At 38.3% G+C, this 18,839-nt stretch overlaps 1 long non-coding RNA gene across 1 annotated transcript; it reads right to left on the reverse strand.

The window, feature by feature from the left end:
* Nucleotides 1-6,831: 6,831 nt before the first annotated feature.
* On the reverse strand, nucleotides 6,832-16,025 carry LOC134159089 (uncharacterized). Its single transcript, XR_009963039.1, has 3 exons — nucleotides 9,559-16,025; nucleotides 7,709-8,646; nucleotides 6,832-7,064 (listed from the first exon to the last, which is right to left on the reverse strand). It is a non-coding gene; the product is annotated as an uncharacterized LOC134159089 (long non-coding RNA).
* Nucleotides 16,026-18,839: the final 2,814 nt, after the last annotated feature.

An 18,839-nucleotide genomic window follows, 5' to 3' on the forward strand; every position in this document is an offset into this window, starting at 1 on the left:
CAAGAACAATGTGTCTGCTAAATACAAGTTTGTAACAGCAATGCTCAAGACCATGAGGTGAAGTGCCCTTTTTTTTATCTGAAATATAGACATAAGAAGACACCAACTTCTTCCAGTTCCTAAAACTTTTATTGAACATGAAAACACCAGTCTGGCTATAAGGTAGCACTTAAATAACCTACAGAAGATAAAGAGATTAAAATCATAGTCTTGAAATCACTCTGGCTTAACGGGATCTTGCAAATGGGCTTCCTTGCTTCCTAATTCTGCAACTTTCCGTGGCTCCCTAAATAACACCTCAGCAGATTTAGGGGGGCGAGAAGAAGGGAAGGCGAGCATATTTTGAGACAATTTTCCTTCTTTCCATCATTTCAGAGTTTCACAGGTTGAATCCAGCTATAGTATCTGAAAAATAAGGAGTTGGGTTGTTTTATCCCTGCCATAGAATAAACTTTGCTGTTTATCTAAGGGTGCTTCCTTGTTTTATTCTCCTCTCCATAAGTATGGATTTCAGTTCAACAGAAAGATCTTGCCTGCACTAAAAGACAGAGTTTGAAAAATTCGCTCTGTTTTTCTGGTGGCTTTTCTTCAGTACACAGTGTCTGATGTTATAATGGGAGTCATGGAGTTTTCACTAGACAGTCTTTTCTAGTTAAATCCCCTGAAGAGGTGTTCAGCATTTGTAACTGCTCTAGAAACAAGAAGACGCACAGTGATCTTCAGAGTCCTATTTATTACAGTCCGCGCTTCCTTTTCAAGCACAACGGGGGATTTTACATGAGCAAAGAGCACAGTTTACTATCTGTGATGTGCTAATAACACTGCCTGTTATCAAGGTTGTGTCACACTTCTTATCATAAAGCCCTGGTGCCATAGGGAAATGCAAGGGAGATCTCATCACTGGACAGTAGCTGCTTTGGAGAAGTGGAGTCTGTCTCCACTGCAGAGTTCCTCTGTGGCAAGTTCATTTAATCACATTTGTCCCAGGCGGTTATGTTGTTTTCTGTTTTCCTTGTCCAGCTTGAGATCTCACAGGCTGATTTGCAGAAACGTTTAAACATTCACAGCTATACCTGAAGCTACTGGGAACTGCTCTTTGAAAATACAAAATGTTACCCATTGTGAACTACTCAGCTTGAATTCTCAGATACTCATATCCTGCAGCCTGAGCTTCCCAGCTGTACAGTGGGGATGATAAAACTGTGTTCTTTCAGGAAAGCGTTCTGGTGTGAAATGTTTGTGAAATGTGTATGTGCTGTGAGAGCCACAGAACAGGCCAGCAGGAAATGTATGGCTGTCCTCACAGTTGAGACTGAATAGTAGAAAGTAGTAGACCACACACTGAATGAAGCTAAAAGAATATACTAACAAGCTCATTTTTTGCACATAATGAAGCAGGGGTCAAGGTGAAAAATGTATATGATTGTAAAACTAAAGCCAGCATCATTATTTAATAAGGGATTAAAGATTCACAGACATCTTTAACACTGACACTTCTTTATTTTTCAGTGTTTAATAAATTATCTCTTAGGGTAGTTTTTCTTTGGGGAGATCAGGGTGAATATGAAATACCTTTTCAGAAAACATTCTCTTGCTAGCTATGATGAGTGTGGTGTTCTGCACATCATTGCTCTGTGGTACAAAGTTGCTGTCACACCCTGTTGCTCAATCTAATTACACATACCCTTATGGAGTTATCTTCCATAATAGAGATCCCAAGACTGAAAGGTGTGACAGTCAGAGCTCAACTGTGACTATGAATTAGCAGAGAACTTACTAGAGGTGATGAAGCAAAATCTGGTGTTATGTAAGTAACCAATTTCATTGTGGCCTGATGGGAACGGGAGAAGTCTTCCCATTCATTTCACCTTCTTCCTTTTTCTCCTTATTTTTCTTTTTAGATCCACTTTTTTCTTTGTCCTCTTGTAAATATTCTCTGCTGCTAAACCTGTTTTACCTCTTAAATTTCAGTCCCTTGTCCAGATTCTTTTCAGCATTGAGGTTGTCATCCAGGAGCCAGATAAGGAAGTGTCTGAGGTGACAGCTGTGTCTGGATCACTTACACCAAAGTCTTATGATGACAAAGCTTGGGGCTATGATGCATGAGATGCCTTAACAGAGACAGTTTTCTCTTCTCCTTGGATTTGAAAGCCCCCTGGCTGGCTCACAGTCCACAACAAAATTGCTGCTGAAACTGTCATTGGAGGCTTGAGTGAGATGCAGGAGAAAGCAGGATACAGAAATGACAGAGATGAGTGAAAATTCAGAGGTTTTAAGAACAGGTAAAATAAAAGAGAATGTAAAAATCTGGAGAAGGATGGAAGGACGCCAAGACAACGCCAAGACTTGAAAAAGAAAACAAGGGATATGAAGACATCTGAACTTATATTACTTTGCTATTTTTACAAAGCCTGTCAGGAAGTGTGGAGTGAAGGGTGCTTTAGACTGAAACTCTTCAGAGGAGAGAAAAGCAAATTGTCTGGCTCTAATTTTCTTCATTCTAATAAAGTTATTTTTTCCATGTTCTAAGACAGAGATTTGTACCATGACTTTGTAACTCTGAGGTGTGACGATTAGATCTGTATTGGACAAAAGTACAAGCCTGCCAACACACTTATGAAAACAGAAAAAAATATAAAAAGCATGGAGAAAGATGCCTTTCAAAACAGCATTTCTTTTACTGACTATCTTGAATTGTCATGTGGTAGGTTTTAATTGCTTTGAACTTATGTGAAGAAGTGAATATATTTAGTTATCCAAGCCAAAACTGTTTTTCTCCCCAGACTGATGAGTGAGACCAGAGTTACCATATTTTTCTTCCACATTGTAGTCAGTCTAACATATCTGCAATATGAACAATTCTTCATGTGAGAAAATAGACTAGTACCACAAGAGTCAGCAAGTAACTAGCTTCCATCAAAGTTGGAATCAAAATGATCTTTCATTGGATAGAGGATAACTGATTTCTTCACCCATTTTTTCTCTACTTCCTGTATATTATCTGAAGTAGGTTGCTTGTGCCCTTTATCTGAGCCATCTCTGTGCTAGGTTTTTTTTTTGTAGGAAGTACTCTGCATAAACTCAATTTTTCCTTGGAGCCTCTATATGCTTGCTGCAAGACAAACAGCAATATTTCATAAATGTATACATCAGAATCATTGTACAGCTTCCTCTGAACACAAAACCTCATTATTTTCACAAGTACTTGTAATTCTCAAGTATTTTGAATTTTAAGTCGGCAGATGTGAATGTATGGCATTTATTTGTTAAAATTCCACCATAAAGAGTCTCTTTATAATGTCTTTTCTCAATGTAGGCTGTTTTTCAAGTGGGTGAATTGGCTGCTTGTCATGTCAACAATGTCGTATTGAAATGTTGATGTATTACTCCCACGGACCAAACACCCTGGGTGAGGGAGGGTGCTGGATTTGTGATGCAGGCATTAGCATGTAGAACCGGACTGCCACTCAGTGGTGCTGGAGATCATCAGTTCTTGTGCCACTGCCCATTGGCACTGACGTGGCTGAACACAGTTACATAACCAAGTACGTAAGATATACTGAGCATAAACAGGGGTACAGAAATGCTATACTAGTATAATATCCTAGCAGTGCCAGAGTGATTATAAGCAGTCTTTGTAAGTGATTGTGAAAAACACAGTCATAAAACAATGTCATAAAACTCAATTTTGTCTGACACTAACCCACCATTATTAAAGTGAATTGTCTGCTTCTGAGCTATCGCATCAGTGACTTGGACACTTACTGTCTTTTAACCAGGAGTTTCCATGGAAGGTATTAAAATTACATTACAGTCCCAGTGGATTGTTTATCAAAGAACTCTTACTTCAGTACTACAGCATTGGGATGCTTTTGATAGCTATGACATGCTTTAGTTTAAATCATCTTATCTGTTTGCATTACGCTAGTATTTATCACCTTTTCTTTTTCAGGATCAAAGAATATCTTACTGCAAGTCAGAAACTCATTAAATCTGTATTTGTAAATAAAACATTTGTTCCACAGCACCAGGTGTCCTTGAACCACTACAGTGAACAGCTCTGCAGGACGTGTCCTAAATGTACTCTAAGCTCCAGTGAAGGATGAAACTTGTCTGTTAAGTGTCCTGGGAACAACTTGTTATGGCCTATAAAGCAGTAGAAAAAGCACATACAATTATATTCCCAGAACTGAAACACAAATCTAATTAGACTTCCATCAAATGGCTTATTTGAGACTGAAAATTACTGGACTGATTACAAAGTTTGCTTTACAGATTAATAGGCTAGTTTATAACCATAGTTATCATTGCGTATGAACGAGTTCTTTATGCACTTTGTTGTACAGGTATTAATTGCTTTGTCTTTTATGTAATATATGTTTATATTGCTGCTGCTTTTGCACATGAGACCTGCCTCAGGTAGCCTTTTTAGCCTGTAATTTCTTTTAATTTTTTTTTGATAATGAATGAGAAATAAGTCAATCTGGTTTCCATGTTTGAATTCATTTTCAGGCTTAGCAGCAGCTGAATACCCAGACTGGTATTCATGCTTCATAATTATTGAAAATTAATTCAATCCAGCAAGACTTTCAAAATGGAAACAGAACAAATTATACATGCAGTAGAATTTTATACACAGAACTGGTTAAATTAAAATAGTAATAAACCTTCTTCTAGGGACATCTTACATTGTAGGCAGTCATGGATCTGGGAGATAAGTGAGAAGAACTCTGGTCTGTGTCACACGATGACAACGACTGCTTGATACAGATGCTGAAGTGGTGAGAGCTTCCACAGCCACTACTGCTCACAGCTGCTAAGCATCAGGGTGCTTCCCTCCTTCACCAGTTTCTGGAACTTGTGATGGCAGTTGTCACTGCTGAATGTTTGACTGTGATTTCATAAAAAACCTATAGCCTGTAAAATCCCTGTCCTAATGAACAACCACAATGACAATGAAATTCTTGTGCATTTCATCCTTTTCATTTTTATGACCCTGTGAACTAACAAGTCCACTCCTGTGTCAATATCTAATGTCAGATCGCATGTTTGGCTATTAAAGAAGCCAAGAGAAGCACAGAACATTATCTTGAAAGGGAAAAGATGCATTGGCAACAGATTTTGAGAAGAGCAGATAAAGGGAAGTGACTGTGTGGAAGTACACACAGTCACTATTTCAACACTAGAATAAGACTTGTAATTTCTTAATTATGAAGGAAACTGCATTTCTTGATTGTGACCACTCATTTGACCTTTTCCCTCCTTCTAGCTTCGGCAGGATTTTTCTGCTTTTCTTTTCTGAAATGATTGTTCTTCTTACCAAAATGTCCATGTAGCTTTCTCTTCATTAAATGCTGATCCATCCAGATTGCCATCCAGTCTATTTTTGAACAGCCACCATTGTTTCCTACATGCTTACTGGGTGTATGTTGGTCTTTCATGTGTGACCATGACTTTCCTTCACAGTCTTATCTCATTTCTACTTCATAAATGTACTTCATACATCTGCTGTGCTTCCTCTTCTCTTTCTTACTCATAAATCTTCTTTGTTCTTCCTCCTAACATTATCAATAGCAATTTCCTTTCATTTTGTGTATCTTGAATTCTGCTAGACAAATGTTACAGCTACTTAGAGGTCCTCACTGTAAGCTTTTCTATTCCTTAATTTTTTATATTGACACTTCTCATGTCTTTTTTTGTAAACATTCCTCAGTAAAACTTTGCTTCTATGAGATGATGTAAGTGAAATCCATCTCTTGGAAATTCCTCCCTTTCTGTATCTGCCCATTTGCAGTCCACACTGATTCTGTTCTCTGAAATCATGAGATGATTCATTCACAGCTAGGGCTGAGCAGGATTTTTCATATCATCACATATATGATGTCTTAAGAACATACTTTAGTTGTCAACATAGGAAAAAGAAACTTCCCCCTCTGCCCCAGTAAGAAAACAAAAATTTAGGTGGCTGAATGACAGAGATGAAGTTATATGTGACATGATCATAGTTTAAATATGTATCTGTGCACAGTTGTGTTGGTATTGTTTTCATGCTAATGTTAGTCATATATAACATATATACTTAATAACTGTATATTGTACTAAACACTGACATATTTTTTCACCATTGTTTGTCATTCTTTTCTAAATCTGAGAGTATAAAGGTTTAAGAATGTTTATTTAGTTCTGTTGGTCGACAAGCTTGAATGATACAATAGAAAAGTATTGATCTGAATTGTGTTGTATACAAACATTTGACAAATTTGGCCAGTCATTACTATTGTTAGAAAAAAGTTCTTTATCTACAGCATTATATCATGTACACTTTCTGTTTCCTTTGAGAACATCTTATAATACAAAAGAATCAATTAAAAGCTCCTTCATATGAGGAAATCCATATTCAAGGAAGGAAGCATTGTTTGATAGAGGTCTCAGTCAGATAAAAGAGTGGTTGTGCTCAACTGACATGTATCCACAGGTTCCATGGTATCTTAGGTCCCCTCTCAAACTAACTATTCTCTTTTATTCCATAAAACAGTGTAGGACCAGTGATAGACCTTTTATGGGAACAACATCACTTATCCACTGCTTAAGGTACTGAAGTCTCCTTCAGTACTGAGTACATCTCACTGGCAGATGTCTGCTTACAACATCTTCTGAGGATATGTAGAAAATGTATATACATGCTTTGTCTGTGACTTGTCTTTTCTATACACATAATCATAGAATCATAGAATAGTTAGGGTTGGAAAGGACCTTAAGATCATCTAGTTCCAACCCCCCTGCCATGGGCAGGGACACCTTACGCTAAATCATATCACCCAAGGCCTCGGAACAACAGGAATTTATTACTAAAACAGGTTGGCAATGACTGAAAAGTTGTGCAAGTGAAGCATATTGTCCTTCAGCCCACAGATTTGTTATGTTTCATGTTCACTCCATGTTGAGCAAAGAAGAACACTTGGAATATATGGAAGAACTGAAGGTGATTAAGATAAAGCTATTCTGAAGCCTGATCTTGCATTCTGTAGTGTTGTTTCCATGGTAAATCCTGCACCACATGGCACCTGTGTGCATGACACAAAGGCATCCCTTAAAGTTACACAAATACTAACAGGAAGGGCAAACTTCGGTGTTTCTTTTATCTGTATGAAGTGAGCATTTTATTTCCATGACACAAAATTTTCCATAATTCACTGGGTACTTAAGATGTGACATTGTAAACAAAGTTATTCATAAGTGAAAAACATTAATATCTAAGGATGAAAAAAGAACGGGTTTATGAGAAAGGAAGAGAGCAGTGGGTTAAAGGGACAGCTGGTGCATGTGTGTTACCTGATATGGGAGTCTGCTCTGCTACTATTTTGTTGCTGCTTGGCAAGGCAGCAAATGATATCTACTAGTAAGTAATTCACTGAATGAGGCACATGCATCATCCAGCTGTATCCATGCCTTCAGCCTTCCTGTGAACAAACTGAAGAGGACAGTCTCTACAGAAAATCCCTTAGAACCCACCAGAGATGAGGAGGCTTGAGAGGATTGTACAGAAATGACTTTAAAACTTACAGAATTTATGAGAGTATTGGTCCTTCTTATTTCTTACATTATCTTACAAGATTCTATAATGTGACTACTACTTCCTAATGAAATCTGTAAGATAAAAGAAAAACATAACATTATTATAACATTCTGTTAAATTCTACAAGTTTACCTTTATGATGTTCTCTTTGCCCTTTTTAATTTCAGTCTTATAAAAATCTTATATAAAACCACACAGATGCCTTCACAGAATATATGGATTCTTTTCCTTTCAAATTCTCAATCTATAAGTATATATTGTGTCCACTGAAAGGAGATATGCAAGGACAGATAATGGAAAACAGTATTATGAGAAAGATCTGAGTACCAGTGCCAAAATAACGTGTATGTATACATATGTATTCAGATACATAAACACGTACCTATATGGAGCAGATATGTGTTTGAAGGGGGCTGATTAAAACTAAAATCTTCACCTGATGACAGCAGTTGTCCTTGATTCAAATATACTGGCTCCGAACTAAAAATCTGTATACTATATTGAGTCTTAATACTGAAATTCTGATATCTCTGGGACAGGCAACAGAGAGAGAGCTCCTCCAGGCTAAACTATAATTGTATATGACACTAGATACAAAGGCATCTAGCTCTGGTACTATGAATTTTGCAGGGCCCTCTAGTCTTTGAAGATAGATCTGACCTGCCCATGTCTTCTTTTAAACGGCTTGATATGGCCATATCACTTGCTGCCTATGTTACACATTTAACAAAATGTGCCTATATTTTTGAGAGGAAGTTCCAAGGAATGATTATACATTAGCTTTATGCAGTTAACACTGATTGAAAATAGAAAAGGAGGAACATTTACAGTAGACAGATACCCACATAGGTGTATTTTGGTTTTAGGTATCTATGTAATAACTTTCAGTCTTAGCATGATAATTTAAACTTCTTTCCATTCTGTTCCAGCTTTTTCCAAACACTGTCCCATTTGGCACAGAAACGTCCAGTTCTCTGTTGGAAATCAAATATTTTTCTTTCCAGGGGCAGACATTCTTCAGTCAAGTTCAACTAAGTGGCCCACAGGGGAGCTTGTCTCTGTTGTCCAAGCTAACAAGATACATTTATGAGCCAGTATCAGTAAATAAAGAAGGCAAGCTACATCTGTCCTCCAGCACTTGAGGTCACTGAGCAATTCCAGAACCATAAGTCAGTGATCTAATGGAATTTCCCATTCAAAATATTAGGGCACATTAGAATGTATCACAAGCCAAAACACTGGATTCTTAGTGCGTTCCCACCAAAAAAAAAAAAAAAAAACAACCCACAAAAAAAAACACACAAAAAAAGCCCAAAAACATGAATCAGGTTTTTCTGTCTGACACATGTTACATACATTTTTGTAATTCTGTGAAAAAGTACAGAGAGTTTCAGAGAAATTCTTTGAATACGAAATATCATGTGGCTTTTAATGAACCTCGCAGCATCTGATGAGCCATACAGTGGGTATGAGCCAAGTCAGAGATTTTATGCATTGTCTAAAACAGGGGGATACAGCACGGGTAAGGAGAGGTGCCACGGAGGGCCCATGAGAAAACAACCTTCCCTGTTGTTGGGGGTATGGCTAACATAAGGGGCATGTTAGGGCATGCAAACAGAAGACCAGAAAATAATTCCCCTGGGCAGGTAGAATGAGCTCCAGCCCCAAGGATAAGCTGCAAACCCTGTCAGCCACATGGCTGAGTAGGGATGAAGAACCAAAAGTAGAAAATTAATGCTTCTTGGTGGGAAGAGTGTGGTTTTATTCTGTGGGACTACTTATAGGGTACCGACTGTATGAGAAATACGATAGAGGTCATTTTAGCTAAACAAATGTATAATTGATTATCCAGCCACTGCACGTCACTACACAGAAAATGAATGCATTGCTTTGAGACCTAATATTTATTCAAATATAAGACCACAAGTTAAAAAAAAAAAAAAGGCAATTATAAAACACTACGATCTATTCTTGTAAATTACCTGTTGTAATTTGAGCTGTAAACAACAATGACAAATGACCATCCTCATTTCAAGGATATGAGGTGCATTACATAATGCAGATCTATAGAGTTTTGAACCATTAATCATCATAATCTGGCAGCACCATTTATGTTAATCCTGTTTACGAAAGAAGCAACCTGCTAAGACATACTATTTTAGGCTTTTCCTCTTTCAGTAAATATTCTTTAGAAGCAAATATTTGTAATCTGAATTTATGTTTAGCCTCAAAAAATGGGAAAATAGCCCAGATGTAATCACAGCAAAGAAACGTTGACATCCATGATAAAAAAGAATTAAGACCCGTTTCTATTTTTACCAAATACTTATCTGTTACTATGTTAATTACCAGCTAAATGTTGTTATAAAATTACAACACTGTGTGTTTTACCTGATAGTTTTAAGAGTATACTTTATGCAAAAAAAACGAGGGGCCACTGAATTTTTCTCAAAAATTTATCACTGTCTTGGAAGGTATACAAAGTTTGTCAAGTTTTCTCTGAGATTCTCCCTTTCTATATACAGAACATTGTCAACATCATAGAAGACCAGATTTGACTGCTGACAAAAGTAATTCTTAATGATATCAGTATATAAATACACATTCAAACTGAAATGAGTTTATAATCATGTGCAGTCATAAATATTTTTTATTAAATATGGCCCCTATTGATGAAAGATAGTATCAGGTTAGACTAGGAAATTTTTAAGGTTTCTTAATTGTTCTTTTTCTTTACTAAATTACACTAAACCCCTTCAATTTTATGGATGAACAGACAGAAGTCTGGCAGTGAGAGGAATTTACCTAAGATGTCAAAGATTCAGATTCAGTCTGCAGGTCTGCCATTCATCCCTGTTCCAGGAATCTGCTTCAACCATCAGGAAATCAACTCTACAGTGGTTTTCCTAAAGTAGAAATGGATTATGACTTTTTGTTATTGTATATTTCATTTAAATTCTCTGCGACAAAGCTGTGAAGCTGAGTACCCAAAATCCTAGGTAGACAGAATAATCATTGGACTAGATCTGTATAGCCATTTCTCTCATACCTAGCACTCAGGGACTAAATTAAGATGAAGAAGGAGAAATCTAGGCCCAACACCTAAATAAGGCAGAAGAGGCTCCTGAATGTTCTGCTTATCTCCCAAAAGAGTTCCACAATCACAAGGCTATTACCTATTATACCTCTTGCTCTCTTGGAGTTTTGCATTTCAGTAAAAGTCCTGTTGAAGCACCTAGGCTCTTGCAAGTGCCTTATTATACAGTGTATGAGTATTGTGCAGCTAAAAAATTGTTTCACTGAAGAATTCAGTCAGCTGCATTCTCAAGTATTGTACATTAATCTTTAAGGACAGAGACATGAAGAGCAAGCAAGAGCTGAGATTATAACTAAGTGAAATACAAGGTTTCTCATTAACAGGGAAAAAATACTTTTTGTTATCAAACTGAATTGAGGTGAAAAATGCAGTAAGTTTATTATTTTTCTTACAGATTCTGGACAGTTAAGTAACAATAAGGATGTTTTTTCTTAATAAAAATACGTTCCCTGCCACATTAGTTTACACTTGCCGATATGTTGCAAATTCAACTTGTGGACTCCCATGAAGTAGCTCTTTTTTTCTGGTAAAACCCTTAATTCTGTGGTACCAACTTCTGTGGTACCAACAAATTTAATGGCCAAAATATATGCAAATCTAGAAGACCAGACAGCTCTGCAAAGAGCATGGCATGAAAATGAGAGCTAGAAAATCAGTTGGAACCTTTTCACCAAAATTAACTCTTTTGTGAGTAAGATGTCCTGCTCATGGTCGAAAAGCTGTTTCTGAAGTGGCATTCTTATCACCTGTTACATTGGAAATACACTGTTCATTGCAATAAATGCCAACTGATATGCCAGTTAAGACCAAGGTGATTATGTAACTCTCCATATTTTGTTGAAGCACAGTACTGATGCAAAGCGGATGTCTAACAGGCAAACTCTCCAGGTCCACTAACGTAAAAGAACATTGCACACTTAAGACGTAGATTTCTTTTTTGAAAAGAATTGGCCTTGAAATGCATGAGAATTGTGGACATATCGGAAAAGTTGAAACAAGATCAATCCTCTTAAAATGGTCTGCAATGGCACTTACTGCCTGTTCTGCTTTAGCAATGCAATTTCAAATAACCTTGGACATGCTTGCATTAAGGATTTTTGCATATATGCAAACACTAGGTAAATTGTTACATCATTATGGTATTTGCTGATTGCAAACCTTTAGAAGTCATCTAAAAATACAGTAAGGTTACTTCACCAAAGAATGAAATGAAAAATAAATTAGGTGTCAATTTAGCCTCTGGCTACCTTTTATTCTTTATTTCTGTAGTAACTAACATTACAGGGCTCACCACATGTGGGACCATGCATTTGCATTTTAGAACAAAAATGATAAACAATAATAACCTTAAAGTAAACTGATGCAAGACAGTAGGGAATCATATTAGTTCATTTGTAAACTAAGCAAACATATTTCTAATTGTAAAGCAAATCTGATATCTATAAATGTTTAGATCATGTGAAATATTTTTAAAAGTTAAAAACATCACACAAAAAAAGTCAGTTGGAGAAGAGCTTATGTGCTCCCCAAATAGTCTGTATTTTCATCAACTGTATACGTACTGAGCAAGATAATTACCATGTAAATTAGCTTCTCCAGAAAAAGATCACTTGATTATATCTTTAGCGCATCACAGGTACTATGTTATTACCATCTCACATACAACCACTAATAAAATTTCAAGAAAGCCAGTTGTTCTTTTTTTTCTCCCCTCAAGTTTTGCCTGCCACTGTCACAGCAAAGAGGTAGATCTGTGCCTTATGCTAAATTCCAGTAGATCTTCCTTGCTTTGACAAGAAATTATGGTATTTGCACTCTGTCACAAGGATCTGTCCTCTCCTGCAACTCCTCTGGGTCTGAACTCCATTTTCTCAGGTGCCCTAATCTCTGCACTGCTCTGGCTTACTGCTTATGAAGGAGAAGGTGATTTCTGGGTTATCCTCGCATACCTGACAGTATATGCCTAGAAGCATTGAAGATCCATGCCAGCCCTCAAAGTCTGCATCCTCTCCTGTGGCAGTTGTGCTCCTTCAGTCAATCATAATTACACTATTTTGGCAAATTTCTCAGAGTATTTCCTTCCCCTGCTGCTGTTTTCAACTTCTTTGGATTTGCTCCAGGGACAAAGGAGGCTACAAAAGCATGAATGTGGGTGGAGGGTAATATAGCCACATTGTCATCTCCTAACTTTCAGCTTTTTAATTTTTACCTGCTCCGTCTGCAGACCCTCACTCTCAAAGGACTCATCTTCTGAACAGCACAAGGGACAGATGGTGTCATATCCCACATTCTTCTGTGCCCCTGATGGCTTAGCAGGCATTTATAGCATTTCTTGGTGGAAAGCTAGTAGATATGGACCTTTTCCAGCCACAAGAATGTGCTGACCTCATGGAAAAAAGTCTGACTGTAAATCTGATAATTTTAATAAAGCAAGAAATGTTTTTCTTTACAGATACACAGCTGAAAGCATTTGAAACTTAAACATTTACTAGAAGTGTTTAAATAGCCATTATCATAACTATTTTCAAACTTTATTCCCATGCATGTCATGTGACCCAGCATTCAGGATTTTAAGAAAATCAGGTGAACAAAAACAGAGGTTCTGTGAGCAACAAAACTGCTTATATTGGTTCCTTCTGCATTTGTGGCTTGTAACAGTGCCTAATAAGTTATGTTCACCAACTGAAGCCTATTCTGTGGTTGGGGCACTTGTTGCTCTCATGTGTGGGTTTTCTTAAGACTAACAGGTAGAAGGTTAATATTGTAACCTTTTCCTCAGTGAAAGGAAGAAAAATAACCCAAAACTATGAGGGACAACACAGCATTTAAGGAGTACACAATTCATTTCTAAAAGAATGACTTTTCTTAGTAAATTAGTCAATCTGAAATTGACTGAGATGATTAGTCAATTAGACAGGAAAAGGACAGACAAAGGAGCATGCACACAAATGTATTAATTGCTCATATAAGCTTTATTTCCTTAGGAAGTCAGGATAAAACATCTCAGTGATTAATATACAACCAGCAATTGTTCATATCCTGCAGACTTTCCGGATATAACTGAAATCTGCAAGTAAATTTAACTGAGTCTGTAGCAGATAAAATTAACTAAAAGATGGAGATGTAATTGCCTGAGTCTGTACACAAAGTCAAGCTGAAACATAAATGACAGTTCCATTTTCCTGTTAACCGTTACAACAAATTATCAGGGGTCATGGATTTGTTTCCAGAAATAGGAATGTGAATCTCAGAATCTGAGAGAGTTTGCAATTAGCAGAAAAGTAAAAGTGATTTCTCAGATAGATTACCATCCAGACACAATACTTCTGGGCCAAACTTGCTCTTTTGAGGAACATTTTGTGGAAGTGCGAAGTTTCGGCTTAAAGCTGCACCAGACAAGGGTAACATTATGCATTTGACAGCCTCACCCAGCTTTTTCCTAGATCTGGCTTTGGATGGAGTTTCCCATTACATAAAGTTGATTGCCCAGAACAAATACGATCATGCTGTAACCCTTACATGGTGCTCAGTCTCAAGACAATTTAGTTATTTAACTCATGCCCTCCAATAACCATGGTGTGTAGTACAGCAGGAATGATAGTTATTTCCTGCAGAGGAAATAACTGTGGGTGATGCCCCTGTAGCAGCAGAAGGGGTGGAATATGGGAGATGGTGGGTCCATGGCAGTCTGGGGGACAGCTGGACTGGGAGGACTTGAAAGAATGGAAAACCAGCAGCAACAGCGGCAAAATAGCAGGCAACAAACAGGAAGTGAGGAGGAGTTAAAATAAAAGAATTGAAAGCACATGAGAAGACCAGCAGGCCTGATGCTGATACTGGCAAACAAAACTGCTAGGAATGCTATGACCCACATCACATGCTGGCAGCAGCACACCATGGTGAATGGATTCTGGCCCACCAGACAGGACTGCTGTCGTGCAGCAGGTGCCAAGGAAAAGCAAACTGCTCGTTTCCAGTAGTTTAAGAGCTACTCAGGCTTGTAGTTGTTCGTAGGCTCTGCTGCACCACTGGTGGATGCCCTTTGCTGTCACTCTGTCTTAAAGTTCTTCTGTGAGAGCAGACTAGCCCTGACAGGTTTTGCTTTCTGCACTCCATATGTCACTAATCTTTGTGTACAGTAGTACACCAGTAAGGCTCCCTTAGGAGAAACAGAAGCACAGGAACCTACCAACAGCAGATGAGACCTGAAGGGTCAATCTAGGGATGGGCTAGGTAGGTCATCCTGATCTCAAATCAAAGCATTAGAAATGTGTCCTTCTTGAAAACAAAGAAACAAAACGTAAGTGCTATTGGTCTGGAAACTCTGGATTAAAAATCAGAGTACTGAAGGAAATACGCAACTGTGAGAGTCCTGATGGGAGCAGAAAGTCCCAGCAGTCATAGAAAACAGGACAGATCTTGAAGGAACAGGGAAGGGGCAGGACCAACAAACTGATAACAGGTGGAGCACTAAGATGGAAAGGATGGAGTTAGAGATGTGTCAAACAACCCTAGATGTGGGAAGAGATAGAAGAAATTAGAATAATAGAAAAAGGACGTTACAGAGATCTGGAATGGATAAGGATAATGGAAAGGGAGAAGATTTGAAAGTTTTAACTCCATCTGAGAAGTGTACATCAGAACGTAAATCCATGTTTTTAATCATTTTTTTCCTTGTCAGTTGACAACTATAAAAACCTATGCAAGCAATTACCTTTAGGTAGATCACAGGGCAACTGTAATACTCCTTTATGCCACCATTCTGTTACAAGTGATGACAGATGATTTACGTGAAACATTTGCTGGAGAAATGCCATCAACATTAATAATGTTACATCAAGAGAAGAAAACACAAGCTCCTGTGGCCTCCCTTCCTTTCTCTGTGCTAAGTACTTCTGCTGTCATATGGAATTTTTTTGTGCAATGATTCTGATTCACAAAATGAATTCCTTTTTAGCTTGAGTTCACGGTTGGTGTTTAGTTCTTTTTCACTGTATTTGTATCCCAATAAACACTGTAATCAATCCATGTTTCCTTATCAGGCACTGTTCCAATTAGACTGTTCTAAAATTTTAGTTAATCAATAGAGTTAATTCTTTACATTTATACACAACAGGAATTTTTCCATCGTAAAAACAGCTTCTTTTTAATGGTCTGAGTGGATGATGCCAGTTTAAACTCAGTTCCCACAGCATACCATGATAAGCAGCACTTACACACACAATCCCACTTTTCGATGAGAAAATGAACATGAGCCAGCTTCAGTGTGTGCTCACAGCCCACAAAGCCAACCGCATCCTGGGCTGCATCAAAAGGAGCGTGACCAGCAGGTCGAAGGAGGTGATCCTGACCCTCTACTCTGCTCTTGTGAGACCTCCCTTGGGGTATTGTGGGGCAGTTCTGGTGTCCTCAACATAAAAAGGACACGGAACTGTTGGAACAACTCCAGAGGAGGGCCATGAGGATGATCAGGGGACTGGTGCACCTCCTGTATGAAGACAGGCTGAGAAAGTTGGGGCTGTTCAGCCTGGAGAAGAGAAGCTGCGTGGAGACCTCATAGCAGCCTTCCAGCATCTGAAGGGAACCTATAGGAATGCCAGGGATGGACTACTCATTAGAGATTGTAGTGACAGGACATGGGGTAGGGGGTTAAAATTTAAACAGGGGAAGTTTAGATTGGATATAGGGAAGAAATTCTTTACTGTAAGGGTGGTGAGGCACTGGAATGGGTTGCCCAGGGAAGTTGTGAATGCTCCATCCCAGGCGGTGTTCAAGACCAGGTCGGACAGAGCCTTGGGTGGCATGGTCTAATGTGAGGCATCCCTGCCCATGGCAGGGGGGGTTGGAACTAGATATTCTTAAGGTCTTTTCCAACCCTAACTATTCTATGATTCTATGAAGCTGGTGTGGCTACTCATTTGACTATACAATATGAATTATCATTGGCAGAATCATGTGACAGTTGTTCCACTTGTCTTGAAAAAAACGAAAATAAAGAGGACTACAGGTAGATAAGTAAGTTTCTCTTTCCTTTTCAATAGATACTGAACAAAGTTGAATTAATTTTCATTTGTATTCTACTACATAATCCCCTCCCACCCCCTGCTGTAAACCACTACAGTGAACAATTTTTGAAGCAGGTTCCTATTTTCATAAAAGCCTCTCAGATGTTCAAATAAACCATGAAACATAAAGGCACTCATACCCTGAAGACACCAGCCAGCCTCACTAGCATTTTGTCTTTGTCATTCTGTTGGCATGCCCAAGTTCCATTTGCTCTTTTCACTGGTGCAGACAGTACACATGTTGCTAGCTACTAAAGGTAATGACCAAGACACAGGCCCAGAAGCTATGTTTCTTGGTTTACTTGATCTGGGAACCACAACACAAGAGGAACTAGATGAAAATGCCTTGCACAATAGCCCTCCATGAGGATTTTGGTGGCTATTCCCATGCTTGCAAAGATCAATGTGGCAAACTCAGACATGAAAACTGGGAGCACGAAGTCACAAGGTCTCAATGTCCTGGTTGTCCTAGGATTGTGGTTATGAAGCAAATGGTAAGAACTTACTCTATGCCTGTGTTTCAGTTGTGGTTCTGACAGTGGAGTCTTTGCACTGTATTTGTGTGCAATATTTTCTTATTCTGCTGCATGAAATGTGCTCCCAAACATGTCTATGACAATTAAAAAAAAAAAAAAACACAAACAAACCAAAAAACCAAGCAACCAATATTAAAGCCACTACTAAGCAAAAATGAAAGTGACTCCATCAATTCAGATTTCCCTAAACTCACCTACCTTTTCTCCTGATGAATATAGGATGTCAGGACTTTGCTGTGCTTTTGTATAGTCTAAATTCCCTTGTTGCATGAAACCCTTTCCCTTAAATAAAAATTCAGGCGTTTGTCTTCCCAGGAAGGGTCAGTCTTGACTTCTACATAGCAAAATGAGACCAAGCAATTTCTCACACAAAACTTCAAAAACTTTGTCATTCCTACTCCTGTGTGTCAAAAGTACATTACCAAAAGTGATCTGTATGAGCATACATTAAAAAGCAATCTATAGGAGCAACAATATACAGATTCTTACAAGTGAGCTTAATGACCATCTAGAAACTGCTCATTGGTGCGTATGAAACTAGCTGATATTTCTGTTTCCGCAGCACAGATTACATGGCCAATGACGGAATGAGTATGGAAAGTGACCACTTTGGCACAGCACTTTTTTTGTGACATTGATAGTTACTGATATACTTTTTTTTTCCCTTGATCTGTAATGAGATAGGAATTAAAAAAAAAAACAAAACTTAGCTATACCCTTTACGTTCAAGACATGGCTAACATCGTTCTTCATAAAGGGTACACACAAAATTTACACTTCACTGCCCCAAATTTAGTCATCCTTAACTACTCACCCTATATGAGCTTAAAACATGAGTAAAGAATGCTGTTTTCCATTGGTCCTGGCACTCAAAACCATCCCATGCAGGTTTTTACTCAGTCTTGGCTTCAGCATACACTCTTCTTCCTTGCTTGGACACATATGGGAAGCTGAAAAGTAGATAGCATGGCAGAAAACCAGCCTGTTCTGCTACCACAATGCTTATTCTTCTGTACCTATACCTGGTAACATGTAAGCCCCAAAAAATTCCTTCCCCCAGTGAAAAAATTAGTAAAAGCACCAATCCATGATTAGAGCAGTAATTACAGTGATAAAACAATGATGAAATAACCCTTGGGGGGACTGAAACTGCATGAAAAATCTAAATCTCAATCTCAATCAAGTAAGATCTTATAATAAGGCTATAAGCAAGAGCTGTTGTAATTAAACTGCAGCTACTACTATCTGCTAATTATTTTTTCTACTTTGAGCAGCAGTGCTAAAGCCCACAGAAGTGTGTGCTCTTGCGTGCCTGTGGTGTTGTCACTACCTGTGTTACTGATGCACTGTGAACACAGGAGCTTGTTTCACCTCAGGTCACTCATGAGAAGACACAGAAATCACAGAATCATAAAAAGGTTTGGATTGGAAGGGACCTTAAAACTCATCTAGTTCCAAACCCCTGCCATGGACAGGGCCATCTTCCACCAAACCAGACTGGCCAAAGCTCCGTCCAACCTGGCATGAACACTGCCAGGAATGGGACAAGCCACAGCTTCTCTGGG

Source organism: Pezoporus occidentalis, unplaced genomic scaffold, assembly GCF_034315485.1.
Source record: "Pezoporus occidentalis ecotype Australia unplaced genomic scaffold, CSIRO_AGI_Poc_V1 ctg14, whole genome shotgun sequence".
NCBI lineage: Eukaryota > Metazoa > Chordata > Aves > Psittaciformes > Psittacidae > Pezoporus > Pezoporus occidentalis.